At 49.2% G+C, this 22702-nt stretch overlaps 1 protein-coding gene and 1 non-coding gene across 2 annotated transcripts in view; both read left to right on the top strand.

Annotated features, from left to right (window-relative positions):
* Positions 1–22702, top strand: part of LOC127041580 (uncharacterized) — a 166578-nt gene that overhangs the window by 22580 nt on the left and 121296 nt on the right. The window lies entirely within an intron of this gene.
* TRNAT-AGU (transfer RNA threonine (anticodon AGU)) lies at positions 21390–21463 on the top strand. The gene has a single exon. It is a non-coding gene; the product is annotated as a tRNA-Thr (tRNA).

Below are 22702 nucleotides of genomic sequence, written 5' to 3'. Positions count from 1 at the left end.
TGCTGTGCAACTTTGATCTAAACTGACCAGCAGCCCACAGCCTCCCCCTGGGTCTGCGCCACCTGGTTACTCCTTACAGGCCGACCTTACCACACTTCCAGCCCCCGATTCACCCCCTAATCATCCTACTGCCACTCAGAGCCACAGACCTGGAGGTGCTGAAGGAGGGAGCGGTGAATCTAGGATGGGTTCTTCTTTAAAAATGGCTGGCAGAAAGGTGATGTTCAGCTGTCAGCGACCTGCCCACTTGCCTCGCTGCCAGGGGAGGCAGACATTTCTGTAAGGCGATTAAATGGGATATTTGGCTTGAGTGAATGTTCACGTGTGCACTTATGAGAGGGAATTTCCATCCTTTCTTCGGTCAGTTTTCAGTGGCCTAATGGATAAGGCAATGGCTTTCAAAGTCAGAGTTTGTTGGTTAGAGTCCCATCTGGCATGAACAACTGCCTTCTTCTTATATGTTGCATGGAAACCTTGGTCTCATTTTCACCAAGGAAGCTGAGAGATGTTTGAACACAAAGTACTGCAGCTTGGGAACAATCCCCCAGAAATGGCATCTTCCACTCCGCAAATGCTTTCTAAACCCAGCAGTAGCAAACAGTTCACACCAGTGTTTCTCTGAGAATAGAGGGAAGGGGAGTGCTTACTCCAACACAATCATGAGCGAAACAGATAGGAAGAGCAAGGCCATCCTGAAAGAGACTGGATCTGTCTGGAGACAAGGCAGACCCTGAGAATGAGCAACAACGTGAAAAGAAGAGGTTCAAATGTGTGTTAGATGTTAGTTAGTGTTAGGGGGCTCATCCCTTCACCCTCCCATTCCCTGGTCCTTCTTGTGTGCTTGTGTGAACAGAGAGCAGCAATACCCAAAGTCCGAAGGTGCAAACGATTAGATGTTTATTGGGGTGAACTTCCAGCAAGCAATGATTCCAATTTCCTTCCTCAGTGTCCCCTTCCCAGCTCTGACGCCACAGAGCCCTGCCTGTGCCCCTGTTCCCATTCCTCTCTCTTAGCGAAACATGATGCCAATTCCCCCCCCTTACTTCCTGACTGACTGCAGACTACATAGTAAAACTGGAGTTCTGCTTAGCTATATCTTAACCAATCATTTTACTGAAATTTAGCTAACCAATCCTAACATATTGTAACATGATTATCTAACCAATTATACCCCACCATCTTAATTGGTTAACACTCAACAAAATTAATTCTACAGCAGACAGAAACAATCGCAGACACAGACAGCGATTATACAGACAAACAATAGGGAAGTGGAGACTACAGTGATAGAACAACACAGAAATGAGGGTGTCACATCCCTGCTATTGACAGGTGAGTTCTTGCCAGACAGGATGCTACCAAACTAAGTTTTCTTTAACCATCTTTACCTGGTGGTGCTGGGCATTGTCAGGACAGGACTGTATTCCCAACAGCCCAGTAGCACCTTATTTCAGTGGGACTGGTGAGGAGGTGACCATTCACTTCCCAGCCTATGGCTGCCCCTGCGGTGTAGCCAAAGAGCAGGGCCTCAGACTGTCCCAGTAAGCGAAGCCCTTACACCGGCAAACAGTGATTGTGATTTTCTTTCCTACCTCTGTGACTAGCTACATGAGAATCATCTACCTACATTGTTAATGTCTAGGCCTTTCCAGACAAGTGTGAAACTCCACATCCTAACAGCCGCCCCTGGGCTCCGCTTTGCCAGCTGCCTGCCATCTCCCCGCTGTTCACGCTGGCAAACTAAAGAGTCCTCCGAGCCAACCCTGTGTGCCCTGCCTTCCCCTGCCAGCGCTCGCCCTCTGCGTCATGGGGAGCTGGGGCCATTACGGGGTTTGCGTTGTGTTCATAGATGTAGCCTGTTACATCCCTGGACATGGATCCGTTTGGTGTCCCAGCAGCTCATGGTCCCATAGGGTGCCCTGGGTGTAAGGACTGAGGGCAGCACAAGGCTTCTTCTGTATATCTCTGGAGTAGCCTCTAGCCACCCTCCCCCCTGCCTGCACACAGCCCCTGGGTACTCCCTGCCTGCACCCTGAGCTCCATGCTGCCCACACACAGCCCCTGGGTACTCCCTGCCTGCACCCTGAGCTCCATCCTGCCCACACACAGCCCCTGGGTACTCCCTGCCTGCACTCTGAGCTCCATCCTGCCCACACACAGCCCCTGGGTACTCCCTGCCTGCACCCTGAGCTCCATCCTGCCCACACACAGCCCCTGGGTACTCCCTGCCTGCACCCTGAGCTCCGTCCTGCCTGAACACAGTCCCTGGGTACTCCCTGCCTGCACCCTGAGCTCCATCCTGCCCACACACAGCCCCTGGGTACTCCCTGCCTGCACCCTGAGCTCCATCCTGCCCACACACAGCCCCTGGGTACTCCCTGCCTGCACCCTGAGCTGGCTGAAAGGCTGAAAATTGAAGGTGAGATCAGGTTGAGTCTTTCTAACTTATGTCCTCAGCTGGAAAAAAGGTGCCAGGAGAAGCAGGCACACCTGTGCCATTAGAAACACTACTGGTCTGTAAGTTATTATATATTTTTATAAACATGTCTAGAAACACACCGCTTGGTGCCAATCCCCTGTTTACAATTCTGTTTGGAAACCCATCACTTACCCAGGTTTTAATCCATTTAATGTGTGCTATGTTCAGTTTGCATCGCTCTAGTTTTTTCATCAAATTTTGTGCGCTACCACATCAAACATCTTACAAAAATCTGTGTCTTACATCAACACTAATCCTTTTATCAGCCACACTGGACAGGATCTATTTTCCATAAATAATTTTTCATTATTCTAACTGTATTCTCAATGGTGACTGGCATTAATTATATTACCCTCCTTTAATTTTTTATTAATGGAGTTCCTTAGTCGCTCCACTATCTTACCAGAGATTGATGTGAGACTGATCGGCCTATAATTACCTTGAACCTTCTATTTACTCTTCAAATACTGGCACAACGTTAGTTTTCCTCCAGTCTTCTGGAACTTCCTCAGTGTTCCAAGGCTTATTGAGAATCAACATGTACAGTCCAGTGAGCTTCTCTGCCAGCTCTTTTCAAACTCTTGGATTCAAGTGATCTGGACCTGCTGATTTTACAGTCTATAACGTTAGTTGCTGCTGTTTCACACCCTCCAGAGCTACTAGTGGAATGTAAAGAGCAGCATCATATGATACGACTTCACCATCTGGCTTTTCCCCAAATACAGGCACAAAATCGAGTGGAGGGGTTGTTAGATCCATGCTTAAATCTCTCACCGGAAGGCTTTTATTCTAGCCATCAGATCACTGTTGTGGCTCAGCTCTGCTCCCTTTCCAATTTCTGTGGACATCAGAACTGGACACAGGATTCCAGTCTGTGTCTCACCAGTGCCATATACAACAGTATGATTTAGTCCCCCCTCCTACTCACTGCTCCCCTGTTTGTACATCCAAGGTTGGCATTAGCCTGTGTTGCCACACCAGGCACTGGGAGTTCATGTTCTGTTATTTCTTCACTAGGACCCTAAATCCTTCTCTGTTACTGGTGTCCAGGATACAGTCTCCTTCAGATACCTGAGATGCAGCATTCATACATCAGGGAAATCTTGCACTATCTCCAATACCTCTGCGTGGGACCTGAAGACTTTCTAATGGGAGCCCTGGTAGGTAGCTACACAAAAGAAAGGGAAGCAGAGACAGTCAGGCAGAGGATTATTCTCAGCAATCTCCTGAAAATTCTACCTCCTCCGTTAAATCCCCTGGTAACCCGGCTCGCAAGAGCATTCCCAGAACAGACATCAGCAGAGAACTCCCGCTCCCTCTTTGTGCCTGTATTTGTGCTGGCCCCAGCCCCCGGAAGGACACTCCCAGAGATCAGATTCATTCCCAGAGTAGTTCACATCGTCCAGCCAGATCTGCCCGGATCCTTGCCCATAATGAGCAGAGACAGTTGCATTGCTGGCACGTCCACATCTCAGTTGTTTGCAAATGACGTTGGAGTCTGGCAGGTCCCTGAAATCATCACAGACTGTCCCTCAGCTGCCACTGTAATAAATCTCCAGTCTCCCAGCACAGCAACCTGCCCCATTCACCAGTCTGATCCACCTGCTCCCTGCAGAGATAGAGCCCAACTCTTAATGTATATTTTCCTACTGAACAGAGAATGTTTGTGAGATTTGGAAATGAATCATTTGAACAAACCACACCAACATCCTCAGCAATTCCTGCCTGGGCTGTCTCAGCCGTGGAGTTGTCACAGTGAGTCAGAGGAGTCTCATTTCCTGCACCCTGGGCCCTTCTCAGTGACTCCGCACTGGAGCTGCTCACCATGCTGGCATCTCTCATGTCCCACTGCTCACCCAGCCCTCTGCCCCACACACCAAGAAGGGAAATCTCAGCTCTCCCATCCCACCGGCTCTCTCCACTTAGCAGTGTGAGTGATTCAGAGAGACTTGGGCTCAGGAGAGATGGGAAATACACTGAATAACACTCTCTAGTCTACACTAGAAATAACACAGAGGGGGCATGACATTATGGGCTGTTTCTAAGCCAGGGATCAGAGTGTGTCACAGTGTTGAAGGGAAGAGCCTCTGTCAGAGACACTTTATAAGTGGAAGGTGCTCTAAGGATTGTGAAACTCTGAGCTTGACAGAAGGGCTTGGTGTGGAACAGACCATGGTTATTCACCAGCCACTTTGCTCCAGTCCATGGCACAAAGCACAATAAACCCAGCAGAATCTGGCCAAGAGACTATTCACCTCAAATTGTCATCTGCTACACACACACCCTTCCCAGTCACCCCTATTCAGGATGTAGCTGAGTGAGAAGGAGGCATGGCTGAAGCATTTAGCAGGCAATTGAAAACTAGTATAGAGTCCAGTAGCCCTGAGAACACTGCTTAATTCTGAGCACTGGGTCTGCCGCTAGTCAGCAGTGAAACTGAGGAGACATAACTGGCACCTTAAAGCACATTTACCCTCCTTCCTTCACAAGCTGCACTAAGCAGAGTTTCACAGCCCTGGGCACAGCACTGGGGGAGGGGCAAGAACCCAAAGTCGCTCCTTTTCCTCCTGGTTCTGCCGCTTCCTCAGCCCCCTCCACTGAAGAGACACCACGAGAAAAAAACATCCCCCCCTTTTCCTTCCTTCTCCACCTCCTCCGCCGGCACCAGCTGGGCTTCAGAGCCACCTTCCGCACTGCGCGGCTGCCTCGCTCTGCATGGGGTGCTGGGGGCCAATGGGGTGGCTGATCCTCAGCCCCCCTCGTTGCATGGGGGCAGGGGCTGTGCTGCCACTCCTTCCCTTCCTGGCAGAGCCCACCTCGGCTTAGGGAGCTGGGCAGCTGCGGGCAGGCGGGAGCCTCATCCCTCCCGGGGAGCCCGGCAACCAGCTGACGCTGCCTGCAGCCCCAGAGTAAGCAAACAGGGTTGGGGATGCAGGAGGGCGGTGCGGAGCCCAGAGCCAGCCTGCGGCCACACACAAAACCCAGCTCCAGACTTCGAGTCCAGAGCCCAGTGCTGGCTGCATGGAAGGGCACCACTTCTGGAAAATGTGCTCGGGTGAGCGGCCGCTACCCCTGCTCCCCCTTAGCTACGCTGCTGTGCCAGCTAGTAAAACACCTTAAAGAGGAGGCATCCCTCTCCCTGTCCATGATCTCCCTCCTTCCGTTCAGCGACAGCCTGAATTGTTCCTTATCCCAGCAGAGATGGAGGATTCAAAGCAGCAACATCAATCCCCTGTGTAGCTCACAGGAATGAACTTAAACACTCTCTGGTATCTGAGACGTTTAGTTTTACCCTTGGTCAACTACAAGGCCAAAGGGAAAGGAGGTATTGCCAGATATAAAAAGTGAAACACGACACTTCATAGTTATGTCCATAGTGACTGCAATTTTTTTTAATATACTTCTTATCATCAGTGCATTGTTTTCTCTGGATTCTAGACCTTGACCAAGAAATTTGTATCTTGATAAAATAATTGACTGCCCCTGGTGAAGGCAATGGACTTGACACCCACTGCAGTGTCCCTACACAAGTACAAGTACTAACAACATGGCTGCATTTTAGCCATAGTTTTTAATCAGGGCAATAAATTGAAACAAACCCCTGTTAAATCATTTCCCAGCCCGAATCCTGCACCCACATTCCTTAGGGAATTGGGCCACCATGTGGACATTTCATTTCCCACCTCAATTTCACACAGAGACACAATTTCCTTTGCACAGATCCATGAACAGCAAAACCTCCCTATGTCTCTGGTCTGAGCCAGGGCATTCGATTCCAGTGAACCCTTCTCTCCTGCAGTGGTGATGGGCAGACAGAGGGGATGTGGCACCTGCATCCCTGCCAGGGAGATATTGGCTCGGCTCTTTCTTTCTGCTGCTGTTGTTAGTCCAGGAAACATCAAGGGTGAAATGCAAGGCTGAGTTCATGCACCAACTCCCTGAAATATTTCAGTGCCCCAGAGAAATCCTGCCCCCTGCTATTGGAACGATGTGCTGGAGATTTGACTAGGAAAGGGACGGTCTGAATTGTCAGAGTGGGGAATGAACAACAATCTACAGCAATGTCGTTCACACAAACACACTCTCATCCTGCTCCAGCCAGAAGGGAAATGGGCAGGAATTCTCGCTGTTCAGCCAAGGACACACTTACAGTGATGTGCAGCCGTGAGTGTGCTGGGGAAGCTGGTCTGAGCAAACAATTTGAAGTGACAATTCAGTGAGAACAGAATCATCATATAGTGAAAAAAATGTATGTTAAGTAGTTGTGGCTGAGTGGTTAAGGCATGGGATTAGAAATCTATTGGGGTCTCCCTGTGCAGGTTCAAATTGTGCCAACTATGCAAGCACTGGGATGTTGTTGTTGTTGTTACTATTGTAGTCTTAGTGCCTGAGCATCCACAGGGTGAATTGGAGCCAGATCTAGTTTCACTCTGTCTACACTTAAAACACTGTTGTGGCACTGCTATAGCTCTCTGGAGCAGACAGTGACTGGAGGGGTTTTCTCATCCCTGTAATAGCTACATTGAAGAACAATTCTCCCTTTTCTTTAGCACTATTGAACCAGGGCTTAGGTCACCTTAACTCTATGGGTTGCGGGGGAGATCACACCCTGAGAGACATCGATCTGCCAGTTAAGTGCCCAGTGTACACCAGCCCTTAGATTCCTTTTGGTATTTCAATGCAGGAACTGACCTGTGAGAGGAAAACATCAGCTCACAAACACAGAGACTGAATTCCCCACATTTAATCTCGCTGCACTTTCCAGAAAGTCACAAAATTCAATTCATTCTTGCTAGGACAGAGAAAAAATAAGTGACACTAAGTTTTTGGCTTGGTTACATAAAATTAAGTGTTTAACTAATATAGTAAAAAAATCTGTACTGATTCCTCTAACTAACACCACAGCGTAAAATAGGAACAGAGACAACTCTTGTCAGTGGCGGCAAATATCGCAAATTATCTTCCCATTATTAATTTCCATGCTGCCCCCATTGGAGGTCTGGGTATCTCCAGTGCCATAGCTCTGCATTCACCTTTCCCTTAGAATTGTTCTGAGACATTTGACTTCCTCTGCAGCGTGGGGCACGGGGTCACTTCCTGGAGGATTCCCTGCACCTTGAGGGCTTTAAGCCATGATTTGAGGCCTTCAATAGCTCAGACATAGGTCAGGGGTTTGTTACAGGAGTGGGTGGGTGAAATTCTGTGGCCTGCATTGTGCAGGAGGTCAGACTAGATGATCATAATGGTCCCTTCTGACCTGAAGTCTATGAATCTATGAATCTATTCCCAAATTTGGAAAACTGTGCAGTTCAGAATGTGAGTGGTGACCCCAGCTTCTTCCTGCACCTGCTTTACATTGCTCCACAGCAGCTTCTCCCCCTGCAGAGTCACCTCAGCACGGCAGTGCAGCCCCCCAGGGTTCAGCAGGGGCCCCTGGAAAGGACAGTGAGTGCAGCTAACAGCCTGGTGTGCCTCGCAGTGAGGCAGCTGTAAAAAAGCAACACTCCCACCAGAAGTACAGAGACTGAATTCCCCAACTTTAACATCATGACCCCTGTAGAAAGCCACACGTGTCAGTTGTACTTTTACAGGGAGATGCAAAAATCACGTGACACCAATTTTTAAGTTGAGTAAATAAAGTTGAGAAGATAGTTATTAACCTCACCAAAAATATACTAAAGATCCCTCAACATAACACTTGAAGGCGAAATATGAAAGAGACAAACCTTGTCAGCAAAGGCTCATTTCCCAAACGATCCTCAAAATGTTACTAATTCCCACCCCTCCTCCACAGGAGCTCTGTGCAGTGTAACTGTTCTGCAGGCAGCTTCCCATTAAATGCTGTTGTGGGACATTCCCAGACCTGGAAATGTACCAACAACAGAATTTGAAGAGCAAACCTGGCTCCCTGCACCAGGCGGGATTTGAGTGTTTTGACCCTGTCACTTAGTCTTTGTCAATAGTACAGATGCCATGGTAGACTCCAGGCTCTGCTTGAGAGATCCTGGCACAGGGGCTGGTGGGGGAGAAAGGACTATAGATTCTGACCTGCACTCTGGAGAAGAGGTAATAATTGAAGGGGACATTATTGACTCTTCCCCATCACAGGCTCCCCTGGGCTGGAATTCTACATTCCACAGGACCAAAGAAGGGGGTGATGCCATGTGGTTAATGAAAACCAGTGGTCTAGGTGAGGTTTGAATTCACAACCTCAGCATAGCTCCTCTCAGTACTGCTCTATAAGTACTGTGTGCTAACCAATTGCACGATTGGAGCACCTTTTAATTAGCATTTTCCGAGACCTCTAGGCTGATAAAGCTAACGAGTGACCCAAAACATTCTCAGTGGAACTGAGAGTAGGTAGCAACAAGTGTTGTATTTGGTGGAGTGGATTCTTCTTAAGGCTTCCAGGCACCATTTGACCCTTTTGTTCGTCCCTGTGTAATAACAGAGCTGACTGAGACTCACTGTAGAGTCTTGCTGCAGACCAACAGATCTGAAATCACTGATCACCAGGTCTAAGCATTAGTCCTGCTTTGGGACAGTGTTTCTCATGCAAGAAACTGCCGAGTCTGCACTAGCAGTGAGGCTCCCTCATTAACAGCTGAAATCAGGGAGAGCTGTGTGAAGTGCAGGGCCACAGGGGTGCCTGAACAAGGGGGAACAACACCCCAGGACTTTTAAAAATGGGAGAGCTCTGCCTTGCCCCTTTGTAATGACCGTAAGGGTGAGTGAGGGGGGAGGGGGCGGAGAGCAGTGAGCAGGAGGTGGGGTCTTGGGGGGAAGAGGCTGCACAGGAGTGGGGCCTTCGGGAGAAGGGGTGGTGCAGGGGCGTGGCCTCGAGTGGAAGGGATGGAGCTACTGTTCGGGCTCTGGTGGCCACTACTTTTAGGAGCCTGTTCCGCTCCTGGTGGGACCACAAGACGTCCCAGAGCAGAGAGGGGCCAGCAGAGCGGTGACAGGGTGGAACGGCAAGTGGCCGGCAATGTGGCCAGACAGTGGAGGGAGAAAGGGGCTTTCCCCCCGGGAGGTAAGAGGTGAACTCTGGGTTTTCACTGACCCAGAGCAGCAGCTGTGGGTGAGGTGCAGTGGAGGTAGCGGCACATCCACAGAGCTTTTGGTGTCTGGATTAAAGAGCTGGAGGCAAAAGGCCACTGCTCAGCGGGCTGTGGGTGGATGTTTTGCTCATAGTGTTGTGTTATGAATCCTCATTGTGGCGTTTTCCCAAGTTAATACAAGGTTATTTTCCTCCTTTTTCTTAAAGTTTTTTTTCTACACTCAGTGCGTGTGAGTGGGGAAAGTATCGCCTCTTAGAGGCACCTAGTGGTCAGGGCTAGTTTCCCCAGGTTACTGGGTGGGGGCTTAGGCAGATTGTGTGTTGTATTGTTGAAGAGGAGCCCCAAGCACCCAGACAGGGAATTGTAACTTCAACCTTCAGAGTAAGAGCCAGAGGTGCTGCCAGCTGAGCTAGCCAGGCCGCCTAAACATATTAACCCCTTTCACCACAAGAGCAAACACCAGGTACTTTGTGCTTCTCAGCAGCTGGGAAAGAGCCTCTTGGGGGAAATATCTCCGGCCCCACCGCCAAAAGGAGTCCTTTGACTAGGAACAGTCAGAGGCCCCACCTGCTTTCCAACCACCTTGTGATCCTGGGCGCAGAAGGAATGCTAGTCTGTGGGTGGCCTTCAGTGGGGGTTTGGCATGGCAGCGAGCAGGCTGGCCGGATGTCTTTGTGGCTGTCTGCTGGCCACACATAGGCATGGTTATCTCCTCCTCTTGCCCTGCCCTTGGTTGCTCTGTGGCTTATAAACCCTCCCTTGGAGCTGTCAGCACCAGCCGCCTCTGCTCTAGGTGCCCAGAGCAGGAAAGATGTTGGGCTCCAGCCTGGGACTCTTCCTCCCTCCTGCCCATCCCTGACTATGAAGCCTGGCCCTGGCACTCCTTCCTTTGAATGCCATGTGGGCAAGAGGAAGAGTGTGGCAGCTGCAGGGACCAAAGTTGTGGACATCAGGTGAAGCAGTGAGAAACAACCATATGGTTAACCCGCAGGGCTCTCCAGCCAGAGTGTTAAGTTCAAGGACCCCAACCTATAGCAGCCAGCCCACTGAACCGGATGGACCAAAGACCTATCTCCAGTGGGCATCAGTCTCCCAGCAGGAGGGAAAAAAACTCACTCTAGTTCACCCTGAGAGAGGGGAGCTAAACAAATTGAGCTTCATGGCTTTGCAGGAAACCAGCATTGCTCCAGGAGGTCCCACTGAGATTTAAACCCAGGATCCAAGTCCTGAGTGCTGCCCATTACACCATGGGACCTGCTGCCATTTCATTTTCTAGACCCCTGTGACTCTCAGCTGGCTGGTTTGTACCCTGCACTTATTGCTTCCCACTAGCAGCTTCCTCTTGCGGGACTCTCTCTCCTCCTCCAGCGACTGTGGTCCTGCACTATCAGATCCGCAGGTCCTGCCCTGAGTCCCCGCATCCCCCTACTTTGTCTTCATTCCCTGCAGGCCTCAAAAATGTTAGGGGAGCTGCCCCTCCCTTCACTCAGTGCTCCCGCTCATATCGGCCAGCTGCTGCCTCATCTCCTGGAACTCGGCCAGCTGTCGTTTGATCCGGTCATATAGTCACATGCTGACTGGCTCCTCAGCATGGATGCTCTTGTGGAAACCCAACAGGTGATGCTGCAGGACTTCATACTGTTGGTTTCTTTAATGTTGTGGTGTTTCCCCAGCCATGGAACAAAGCTGCCAACAAAGCAGGGGGGGCGGTGGCGGGCTCTGGGATGGAGCTTGGGTGTGGATGGGGTGCGGAATCTGGGCTTGGGCAGGGGGTTGGGATGCAAGGGGGACAGTGGCAGGCTCTAGGAGGGATTTTGGGTGCATGAGGTGCAGGTTCTGGGCTGGGGCAGGGGGGTGGGGTGCAAGGGGGACAGTGGCAGGCTCTAGGAGGGATTTTGGATGCATGAGGTGCAGGTTCTGGGCTGGAGCAGGGAGTTGGGATGTGGCACCTATCTCAGGCAGCTTCTGAAAGTGACCAACACCCCAGTCTGGCACAAATCCTACATGGAGGAGGCTGGGGGAGTCCCCTGGCACCACTGCCCACAGGCACCACCCCTGCAGCTCCCATTGCCGCAGTTCCAATGGCAGAGTTGGCACTTGGGGCGGGGGCAGCGTGCAAGAGACACACCCCACAGGGGCTGCAGGGACGTGCCAGATGCTTCTGGGAGTGGTGCGCCGTGTGAAGTGAGGGTGGGCAGGAATCTGCTTTAGCCCTACTGTGCTGTCGGTAGTGGTGGCAGGAGCCCCCGGGCCCTTTCAAATCGCCTGGGGCCAGCTGCTCAGGCTTTCTGATGGGGAAGCAAAGGGAAGCCACAAGAGTGGTCATGCACCCCTCATGAGCACTTCTGGGGAGTCTTTTGGGAGCTCATGGAGTAGGCAGCAGAGAGGTGCAGCCTCTCCACAGAGTCTGTTTCTCTGGAAGGGAGAGGAGGCTGCCGGGTGATATCCCACCTCTAAGCATCCAAGAGCCTCTGCTCCCCACTGCCATGCTGGAGCCTCCACATTTATTTATTGGCAAATAAAATATGCAGAATTTTAAACTACTGTGCACAGAATTTTTATTGTGCAGAATCTCCTGAGAAGTGAAACAGACTCAGGGAACCTCCTTGAATTGTCACTGCTTGGTTAACCACTCAGCCACCACATCAATGCAGAGAGAGTGCCAAGCCCTACTGCTATGTGGGGGTGGGGGCTGGGGTCAGGTCATACACATTCAGACTGTACGCTCCCCCAGCTACAAACCCCTGCTGATTTCCCATTTAGGACATTAGCCCTTACTGACAAGGTTTGTCTGTGTTCTCTTTTTCTCTCATGCTGCTAGTTAGAAGGATATTTTTTTTTCAAAAATACACAACTCCCTAAACCTGCTTTTAGCAATCAGAATAATTTAGTGTCACCTTATTTTTGCCTGCCCCAGTACAAAAGAAGAGGCTTTTGTGGGTTTCCTGACTCAGAGGATGAAAACAAACATGTGTCGGTCCCAGAGGTGGCTCTAGGCACCAGCAAAGCAAGCAGGTACTTAGGGCAGCCCATTTCCAGGGGCAGCAGCTAAGGGGGATCCAGCCTGGGAGCGGTGATCTAGAATCCTAGTTTCGTCGTCTCAGACTCAAAAAATACTTCCAACACACCTCTGAACAACATCCTAACCCACAGAATCCTTCCTACCAACGTTATAATAAAAAGGATTCTGCATGGACTTCTTCTGAGGGTCGAAACAACAGGCTGGACTTCTACATAGATTGCTTCCGTCAATGTGCACAGGCTGAAATTGTGGAAAAGCAGCATCACTTGCTCTATAAGCTAAGCTGTACTGCACACAATGCCATCAACAGCCTCAAGAACAACTCCGACACCATAATAAAAAAGGCTGACAAAGGAGCTGCTGTCGTTATCATGAATAGGTCGGAATATGAACAAGAGGCTGCTAGGCAGCTCTCTAACTCCACATTCTACAGGCCATTACCCTCTGATCCCACTGAGAGTTACCAAAAGAAACGACACCATCTGCTCAAAAAACTCCCTGAAAAAGCACAGGAACAGATCTGTACAGACACATGGCTAGAACCCTGACCAGGTGTATTCTATTTGCTACCCATACAAGATCCATAAACCTGGAAATCCTGGATGCCCCATCATCTCAAGCATTGGCACCTTAACAGCAGGATTGTCTGGCTATGTGGACTCTCTCCTCAGGCCCTATGCTACCAGCACTCCCAGCTATCTTTGAGACACCACTGACTTCCTGAGGAAACTACAATCCATCGGTGATCTTCCAGAAAACACCATCCTGGCCACTATGGAGGTAGAAGCCCTCTACATCAACATTCCACACAAAGATGGACTACAAGCCATCAGGAACAGTATCCCCGATAATATCACGGCTAACCTGGTGGCTGAACTTTGTGACTTTGTCCTTATCCACAACGATTTCACATTTGGGGACAATATATACCTTCAAGTCAGCAGCACTGCTATGGGTACCCGCATGGCCCCACAGTATGCCAACATCTTTATGACTGACTTAGAACAACGCCTCCTTAGCTCTCGTTCCCTAACGCCCCTACTCTACTTGTGCTACATTGATGACATCTTCATCATCTGGACTCATGGAAAAGAAGCCCTCGAGGAATTGCACCGTAATTTTAACGATTTCCATCCCACCATCAACCTCAGCCTAGACCAATCCACACAAGCGGTCCATTTCCTAGACACTACTGTGCTCATAAGCGATGGTCACATAAACACCACCCTATACTGGAAACCCAATGACCTCTATACTTACCTACATGCCTCCAGCTTCCATCCAGGACACACCACATGATCCATTGTCTACAGCCAAGCTCTAAGATACAACCGTATTTGCTCCAATCCCTCAGACGGAGAGAAACACCTACAAGATCTCTATCAAGCATTCTTAACACTACAATACCCACCTGCTGAAGTGAAAAAACAGATTGAAAGAGCCAGAAGAGTACCCAGATGCCACCTACTACAGGACAGGCCCAACAAAGAAAATAACAGAACACCACTAGCCATCACCTACAACCCCAACTAAAACCTCTCCAGCGCATCATCAAAGATCTACAACCTATCCTAAAAGATGATCTCTCACTCTCACAGACCTTGGGGGACAGGCCAGCCCTCGCTTATAGACAGCCTCCCAACCTGAAGCAAATACTCACCAGCAACCACACACCATACAACATAAACACTAACCCAGGAACCTATCCTTGCAACAAAGCCCAATGCCAGCTCTGTTCACATATCTATTCAAGTGATACTATCATAGGAACTAATCACATCAGCCACGTCATCAGGGGCTCGTTCACCTGCACATCTACCAACGTGATATATGCCATCATGTGCCAGCAATGCCCCTCTGCCATGTACATTGGCCAAACCGGACAGTCTCTACGCAAAAGAATAAATGGACACAAATCTGACATCAGGAATCAAAACATTCAAAAACCAGTGGGAGAACACTTCAACCTCTCTAACCACTCACTGACAGACTTGAAGGTGGCAATTTTGCAACAAAAAAACTTCAAAAACAGACTCCAAAGAGAGACTGCTGAACTCGAATTAATATGCAAATTAGATACAATTAACTCAGGCTTAAACAGAGACTGGGAATGGTTGAGTCATTACACTAATTGAATCTATTTCCCTATGTTAAGTTCTCCTCACACCTTCTATGGGTCATCTTAATTATCACTTCAAAAGGTTTTTTTTTCCTCCTGCTGATGATAACTCATCTCAATTGATAAGACTCTTCCTGTTGGTATGCATCCTTCCATCTTTTCATGTTCTCTGTATGTATAAATATCTCCTGTCTGTGTGTTCCATTCTGTGCATCCGAAGAAGTGAGCTGTAGCTCAGGAAAGCTCATGCTGAAATAAATTTGTTAGGCTCTAAGGTGCCACAAGTACTCCTGTTCTTTGCGGATACAGACTAACAGGGCAGCTACTCTGAAGCCTGGGAGCTGAACACCAACAGGGGGCCCTGGGAGCTGTAGTTCCTTGGTTAGCTCCCTGCCTATAGAGTCAGCCCTGGAGCAGGGAAAGAACTACATTTCCCAGTATTCCCTTGGGTGCTATCAACAGGGAAGGAAGGGGGAGGGAGTATGGTAGCTGAAAGCTCATGCTGCAGCTTGCTGTGAATGGAGAGCTCACTGCTAGAGAGGGGGTGGCACTGTGAATGGGGAACAAATGTGCCCAATAAGTAGAAGGCTTTGGCCAGATACCCCCTTCAGAAGACATCCCCAGACTGGCTTAGGGACACTGGTGTGACCTCACCTTGCAGCCCCCAAAGAAGGAATTGGGGGGACTAAATGGACAGTGCCCCTCTCTATCTGAAGCCTAGCAAGGGAGGTATGTGGGTCCCACTAGAATTTAAAATGAAAAGTAAGGGAGGGGAGGCTCTACTGGACCTGGGCAGCTTTAGATACAGTACCAGGCACGCAGGAGGATTTCCACTTCTGAGCCATGGAAGCAGAAATTGACTTTTCCTTTCCAGATTGAGCTAAAATTCAGAAAGGGAATCTAGCACCTGCCTTCCAGATTTGAACACCTCAAAATTCAGGAGTGCTCAAGCTCAGTTTGGGCAGCTGGTACTTTATTTCTCCCAAAACAAATGTACTGATCCACTGTAATTTCCTGTAGAAAAAGTAGGATAAAATTGAGCAAGAAATGCTTCCCAGAGGCTTTTAGAACTAGAATTGGTATTTTCAACAGCCATTGCCTTTTTGTTTGTTTAAACGAAAGACAGTGATATTGCATTGGCAAATTCCCCATAGAAACAAAGAGTGGAAGAAAGAATAATAAAGGCACCTCAACTTTTCTTCATTTATGGAGGACAGTCTTACAATATGCATCCAGATATCTTCCAATCACACAAGCTGAAAATTGTTTCACTTTACTGCAGCTCTGTAACCATGTGGGAACCAATCCTGTGTTCTGTGCACATCCAAAATTCCTGCTGAATGACCCACCCTGGGAGCAAGTTACCAGTGACCCCGGGCTGGGGCAGAAGGAGGGTGCAGGTGGGGGGAGGAGCCCAGGGCTGGGGCAGCAGGGGGTCCAGGTGAAGGGGGCAGAGCCCAGGACTGGGGCAGCAGGGGGTGTGTGTGTGCAAGAGCCCAGGGCTGGCTTGGGAGGGAGTGCGGGTGTGGGGAGGAGAGCCCAGGGCTGGGGCCGCAGGGGGGTGAGGGTCAGGGGGTAGAGCCCAGGGGTGGGGCAGCAGGGGGGTGGGGGTGGGAGGAGGCCCAGAGCTGTGGAGGCAGGGGGTGTGGGGAGAGCCCAGGGCTCGGGCAGCAGGGGGATGGGGGGACAGACAAATTTTTTTTTGCTTGGGGCAGCAAAAAACCTAGAGCCAGTCCTGCCTCCACATACCATAAGGTAGGTAGGAGCGGATCATTATTATCCCTACTTGAAAGAGGGAGAAGCTAAGGCTGAGAAAGGAGAATTGACTTGTCTTAGGTCACACAGCCAGCCAGTGGCAGAGTTGGGAGTAGGACCCAAGAGCCCTGATGTTCAAACTAACCATCGGATCTTGAATTTCAGACATTGAATGACCTGAATAAAGTGCTCTCAGATGAGCTCCAGATCAACAACAGGGCACAGTAATTATTCAGCAAGTATTTGAGGAGAACTGCAATGTTACAGAGAATCGTGAACTGCTCAGAGACCATTAATGCAGAGAAGCAGCAATATTCATCAAACATATAAGTGGTTATGACTTATTTACTTGGTCTTAAAACAGAAGAAAAAGGACCTGAGTCTCCTCCCTGTCAATAACCCTCAGCTCAGCCAATCAGGGTAGAGACTGAGGATGAGAGGCTGAGCGTTCTCACCAGAGAGCCCAAAGGATGGCCAGGTCACTGGTGGGGATCACTGCCCAAGCACTATTTCAGCCCCACATTTTTGGGTGAACCTCCCATAGTGGGAGCTGCCGAGCACACCCCTGCCACCCACCCACCCACACACCTACACCCACACCCACACACACCCCCGAGGGGACACTAGAAGCAAGAGAAGAAGAGAAAGGAGGGAGGGAGGGATGGAGGAAAAGGTGAAACAAAACGGACAAACCCTAATGTCCCCAGTGATTCTAAGGGATAAAATCCCAGGTGCAGAATAAAATACTGCCGCCTTAAGCTCGTGTTTTCCATGCCTAGAATTCATCTGTTACCAGATGGATCAGACTAAACAGGTTTCAAACCTCAAGGAGGCTCTTACCTTCTAAACAGGGATGGCTGTTTTCTAGTAAAATCAGGAAAAGGGAAGGAGAAAACTGGAAAGAGGTTCCTCCTGGTGCTCACGTACCTGAACCCAAATACTTTCTCAGTCCTCAAAGACAGACCTGAAGAAGGAGACTTGCTGAAGCAAAGCCACAGGGGTCTCTGAGGTTTCCCTTGCCCTTCGCCCCTGTCCTGCCTGGCTGATGTCAGCATCTCTCTGTGAGGTCACCACCTCCCCACCACCTTTGACCAATAGTCTGAGGTCCTGCAAAAGGCTTTTGTGATGTCACTGCCACACCCCTCCCTTGCTGTGCCAATGTCCTGCCCCTGGCCAGGAACTTTGGAGGTTTGAGCTTCTCCCTGTGGTCATCCCACTCAAGGAGCGTTCGTTCTCGGAAGCAAGCCGGCTAGACAGGAAAACATCAGATGCTGCTCCCAATGCTACACTCCGTTTTTCAGAAATTAGTCAACTTTATGCCCTGAAGAGACCATTAGAGCATCTAATCTGACCCCCTGCATATCACAGGCCTCCTGTATGACACAATACCTACTTTTGGGGCAAACACATTCCACAAAGGCATCTAGTCTTCATTGAATGACAGCAGGAGATGGTGAATCCACCACTTTCCTTGGTAGCTTGTTCCTATGGCGAATCATCCTCCCTGTTGCTTATTTGTGCCTTAAGTGTAATATGAATTTGTCTCTTTTCACCTTCCAGCCATTGGGTCTTGTTATGCTTTTCTCTGCTAGATTAAAGAGCCCTTTAATAGCCAATCTTTTCTCTCCATTAAGACACTTCAATGAGGTCACCTTTCAATCTTCTTTTGACAAGCTAAACAGGTTGAGCTCTTTCAATAGCTCACTAGAAGGCATTTTTCTCCAGCCCTCAGAACATTTGGTGGCTCTTTGCTACCCCATCTCCAATTTCACAACATCTTTTTCAAATGAGGACACCAAAACTGGAGGCAATATTTCAGTATCAGTCTCACTGATGCTGTGTCACCTCCTGTGATGTTATTGACATAATCTGTAACTCTATAGATCACCGTTGCGACCACTGTTCTATATTTGCAGCCAATATTGTAGAAATGTTGTCGTGTAAGGGGTGTATGGAGAGGTTCTGATTGGCTGATTATAATGATGCTATCTCTACATGTGTATCATTTTTGTTGTTGACATTATCAATATTGGCTCTGTGCTGCCCATATTTCAAACTTGTGCTACGCTTCCCGGGAACACCCCAGCCAGACAAGTTGGTGTCAGTTCTTCCTAGCCTGCTTGATGGCTCATTAAGGACCACAAGTTATGCAACTGACCCATTGAAAGAAGGCAAGGTATGCAGGGACCTGCCTATGGACAGAACTTTAAGGTTTTTTTCTATGCCACGTGCTGGATAGAGTGTCCTTGGGACAAAGAAAGCAAAGACCACATGGCAAGAGACTATAAAAAGCTGATGCCTCATCTCCATCTTGTCTTCAATCCTGCTTCATACCTCTGGAGGGACTTTGCTACAGACTGAAGCTCTCTACTAAGGACTGAATGACCCATCCCAGCTGTGGATGGACTCCAGAGACTTGATCTGAACATGCAGTTTATTCCATCACTGCTACAAACCTGAACCAAAAACTTTGCCATTACTGGGTGTGAAGGGTTAAAATCCATGTGCAGTTTATATAACAACCTGGTCTATGGATTGTGCCAGCTCTTTTCCAGACCCAAAGTCCAGAATATGGTCAAGGGAGCAGAGGCCTAGCAAATAGTGATCAGCTAAGAGAAAGCTGGGGTAAACGGAAAGCCTTGCTTGCTAAGATAGGCCTGGTCAGCAAATTGCCAGGAGTTGGAGCTAAGAACTAAGTAATCATGTCATATTCAAAGTTGCAGATTGAACAAAGAATCCCTGTTCCTATTGTGTTTGATTATTCTGTAGGGAGATGTTCTTCCCACACATCCAACCTTGAATTTATGAAAAGTTGGCACGTCAGTATAAAATATGGCATCCTTCCACCTCCCTTCCAAGGGACCAATGCCTTGCCTTTAGACAGACAGAAAACAATCTTTATTGCCATATACTTTCACTGTTTCTTTGCTTTAACACCTACGAATGTACCTGTTGGACCATGAAAAAGAGTTGCTCCATTTCTATGGACCTCAAATCAGAATTCAACATAGATATTTTATACTAATAACATTTTATCAAAGTATTCAGTAAATGTTCACCTGCTAACTTGAGACTATAGGCGGAGACATTATGTAACCTGCTAGCCACTGGCTAATGTGCTATCTTGTCTTGCTGCAAAACCAATCTCGGGGTGTGGAACTGCCTACCCTGTCACTTTCCCCCACCCATGAAAAACCTATATATTCTATTGTAATCAATTGATTGACAGTGTCTCTGAGCCTAACAAGCAAGGTGACTCTCCTTTTATTGACCTCTACACGGTGTAGATTTATCTCCTTCACAGACAGCTGCTGAATAAAGAGGAGATTCAGCATCCAGCACCCAGTGGTGCCTGGCTGAATGTGCCTCCTCTCCCCACAGCTTGGTGATCTTTTGAGGAAATGGAGAAGACTGCCTTTGCCTAGCTGTACATTGCTTGCAAAAGAAACAGGTCTTTTTGGTGACAAGTGTTGAAAGGAGTCACTAGGCAAATGTGGAGACAAGAAAAAGATCTCCTAATTGAACTTGCATCTGTGGATGCTGAAGCCACAACACGGAGTGCTAAACATTATATGATCACGGCTGGAGTCAGAAAACTCTCTACCAAAGCCTTTTTTCACCAGCAGGGGCCTCTCTGTGCACAGAACTCCTGGTAGCTTGATGGCTGCAGGCAGTGGAGAACTCTATTTTGGCATCTCTTTGTCTCTTTTGTGGTGAACATCTGCAGTAACTGTTAAAAGGCCTCTGGATAGTGGTCTTTGGGAAGAGCTGATTGAAGAGCCTTCTTAGTAACCAGGAAATCTTGGCTTGGCCTGACAGTTCTTCCTTGCTGAACCTAATGTGTCTTTTGGCTCCTTTTTCGTATCTCTTCATAAGAAAGAAAAGACTTGTCATCAGAATCCTTCTAAGTGGTGGTTCAAGACAGAGAGAGCTTTCCTTGCAGCTAAGTCTTGGTGCCAGGGGGCATGTCTCACCACTGCAGTGCCTCCTGTTGGCCATCCTGGCAATTAGGTCTGGTCCACCAGTGCACCTTCATCCAGTGGCATCTGGCTGCCATCTGTTCTATCATTAGGACCCATGTTGCTCTCAGGACTTCAATGTCCTCTTATGGACAGAGCCCTCTGGCTGTGCCCCACTCAGTTCTCTCCCCACTTCCAGGGGGCAGCTGTCCTTCACCCAGACACTTGCCTTAGTGGCCAGCTGCAGTCCAGGGTGTAGCCACCTGTGTCAGTGGCGACTGAGGCAAAAGGGGTGCACCTCCAACCCCCACCATCTGTTTCCCTGGACCACTTCCCCACAGACCTAGCACCTTCCTCCACTTTTGTATAAGGGCCTCAGTCTGGCAGTAATCAGCCAGGAGGTCACTCATGCTCCCCTTACCCACCCAGCACTACTCTGGCCATGGTACCCCTCCTTCTCCTTCTCCTTCTCCTTCTCCTTCTCCTTCTCCTTCTCAGCAGCCAATCCTCCCTCCTCAAACTCCAAGGAGTGACTAACTTGCTGTGCTGAGCAGCCCTTTATATATGGGCTACTCCAGCAAGCCTTCTCCTGATTGGCTCTCCCAATAAGCCCTTTCCTGACTGGCTGGGTTCTGCGCCGCCTCTGCAAGGCTGCCTTAATTTTTTTCCTGATTGTTTGGGGCAGTCACCCCACCACACTTGGAAAGTGGCAAATGAGAAGTCTAGAGCTGAAGGAAAGGTTACCATGACTCAGAACTGAGCCAAGATTGCTGTGACTGAAACACAGATCACTAATCAGTATATGATCACAGTGGCTGGTGGGAGAAGCACATGTTAGAAGCCCTCTGTCAACTCAGCTGTGGCTTTCTGTGCACAGAGAGCCAGACACCTCAAAGTCTACAAGTCTTGAGGGAAATGGGGAAGGTCTGTACTTTGGAATTTGCAGGTGTTGTCCTGGACCATCAAATGGAACAGTTGTAAACACTTTGTTGAGGTAGGCACCATGGCTTAGCTGGCTAAAGCACCTGTCTAGTAAACAGGAGATCCTGGGTTCAACTCCTAGTGGTGCCTTGTTGTATGGCCTTTGTCTCCTCTGCTCACATTTTCCTGTCTTTCTAGGAAACAGAAGAGACCTCCCTTGGTATCCAAGTAACTGCTTGCTAAGGAAAAGGCTTCTTTGGAGAGAAGCATTGGAAATAATCAAATCACAATCCTGGAGTTGATGAAAAGGCTGCTGTGACTGGCATTAGCCTGGCGATTGCTTCAACTGCAATTGCTGCAACACGAGTGCCTGTGCCGCACGTCCTTGGGGTTCGCTGGGGATGTCCACACACAGAGGCCATGTCACCTTCCTTTTGATTGTCACTGATGAGAAATGGAGCAGCTGAGAGAAAAGTCCCAGAGAGCAGCACCGTAGCTAAGCTGGCCAAGGCACCTGCCAGGTAAAGTGGAGGTTAGAGATGCAGCACCCAGTGGTGCCTTGCCAAATATGTCTGCTCTTCCCACCTTTTGGTCAATCTTTCGAGGAAGCAGAGAAGACTGCCTTTGCCTTGCAGTGCAGATGCTTCCAAAAGAAACTGGTTGTTTTTTTCTGACAAGTGTCAGAAGGAGGCACCTAAGAAACGTGGGGACAAGGAAAAGGTCATCGTAACTCAACTTGCATCCATGGCTCTTGAGGCCACAACGCAGAGCACTGAGCACTGTAGGACCACAGCTGGTGAGAGAAGGGGCTTTTCCAAAGGCATTTTCCACTAACAGGGTCCTCTCTGTGTGCAGAATTCCTTATCGTTTGATGTCTGCAGGCCCTGGAGATCACCATTTGGCATCTCTCTCTCTGTCTCAATGAACATCCACTGTGATAGTTGAAAATCTGTGATGAGATCTACAGGATGAAACCTGAACAGAGGGACCCCTGAGCCCTGTGTCCCACCGCCTGGATTCCCTCTCATACTATGATGCTGTGACAGGCTGCAAATCTCTGGCACATATTGCACTTACACAGACATCCACAGGTCGGGGCACATCCAACTGAGTTACATGAATGCTTCTCCCAGCCACTCATAAAACTAATGATAGAGAGCCTCCTGCCAATTCCCCCCAGCTCTGCACCCTTGCACCCCTGGATTATACCGCAAAAAGGGCGAACCACAGCAGTTGCCTCCCCCACATGCGGGAAAACAGCTTGACCTGCTAGCCCTGCGGACTAAGTCTCCAGGCCTCCAGCTTGCCCCATCCGACCCAACGGCTTGATCTTGTGGCCAGAATTATTTGCAGTTATGATTTCCCCCAGAAGTACTGCACAGGGGTCCA

The sequence above is a fragment of the Gopherus flavomarginatus genome (assembly GCF_025201925.1).
Source record: "Gopherus flavomarginatus isolate rGopFla2 chromosome 13 unlocalized genomic scaffold, rGopFla2.mat.asm SUPER_13_unloc_3, whole genome shotgun sequence".
In the NCBI taxonomy this organism is placed as follows: Eukaryota; Metazoa; Chordata; order Testudines; family Testudinidae; genus Gopherus; species Gopherus flavomarginatus.
This window is presented reverse-complemented; position numbering and strand designations above follow the sequence as displayed.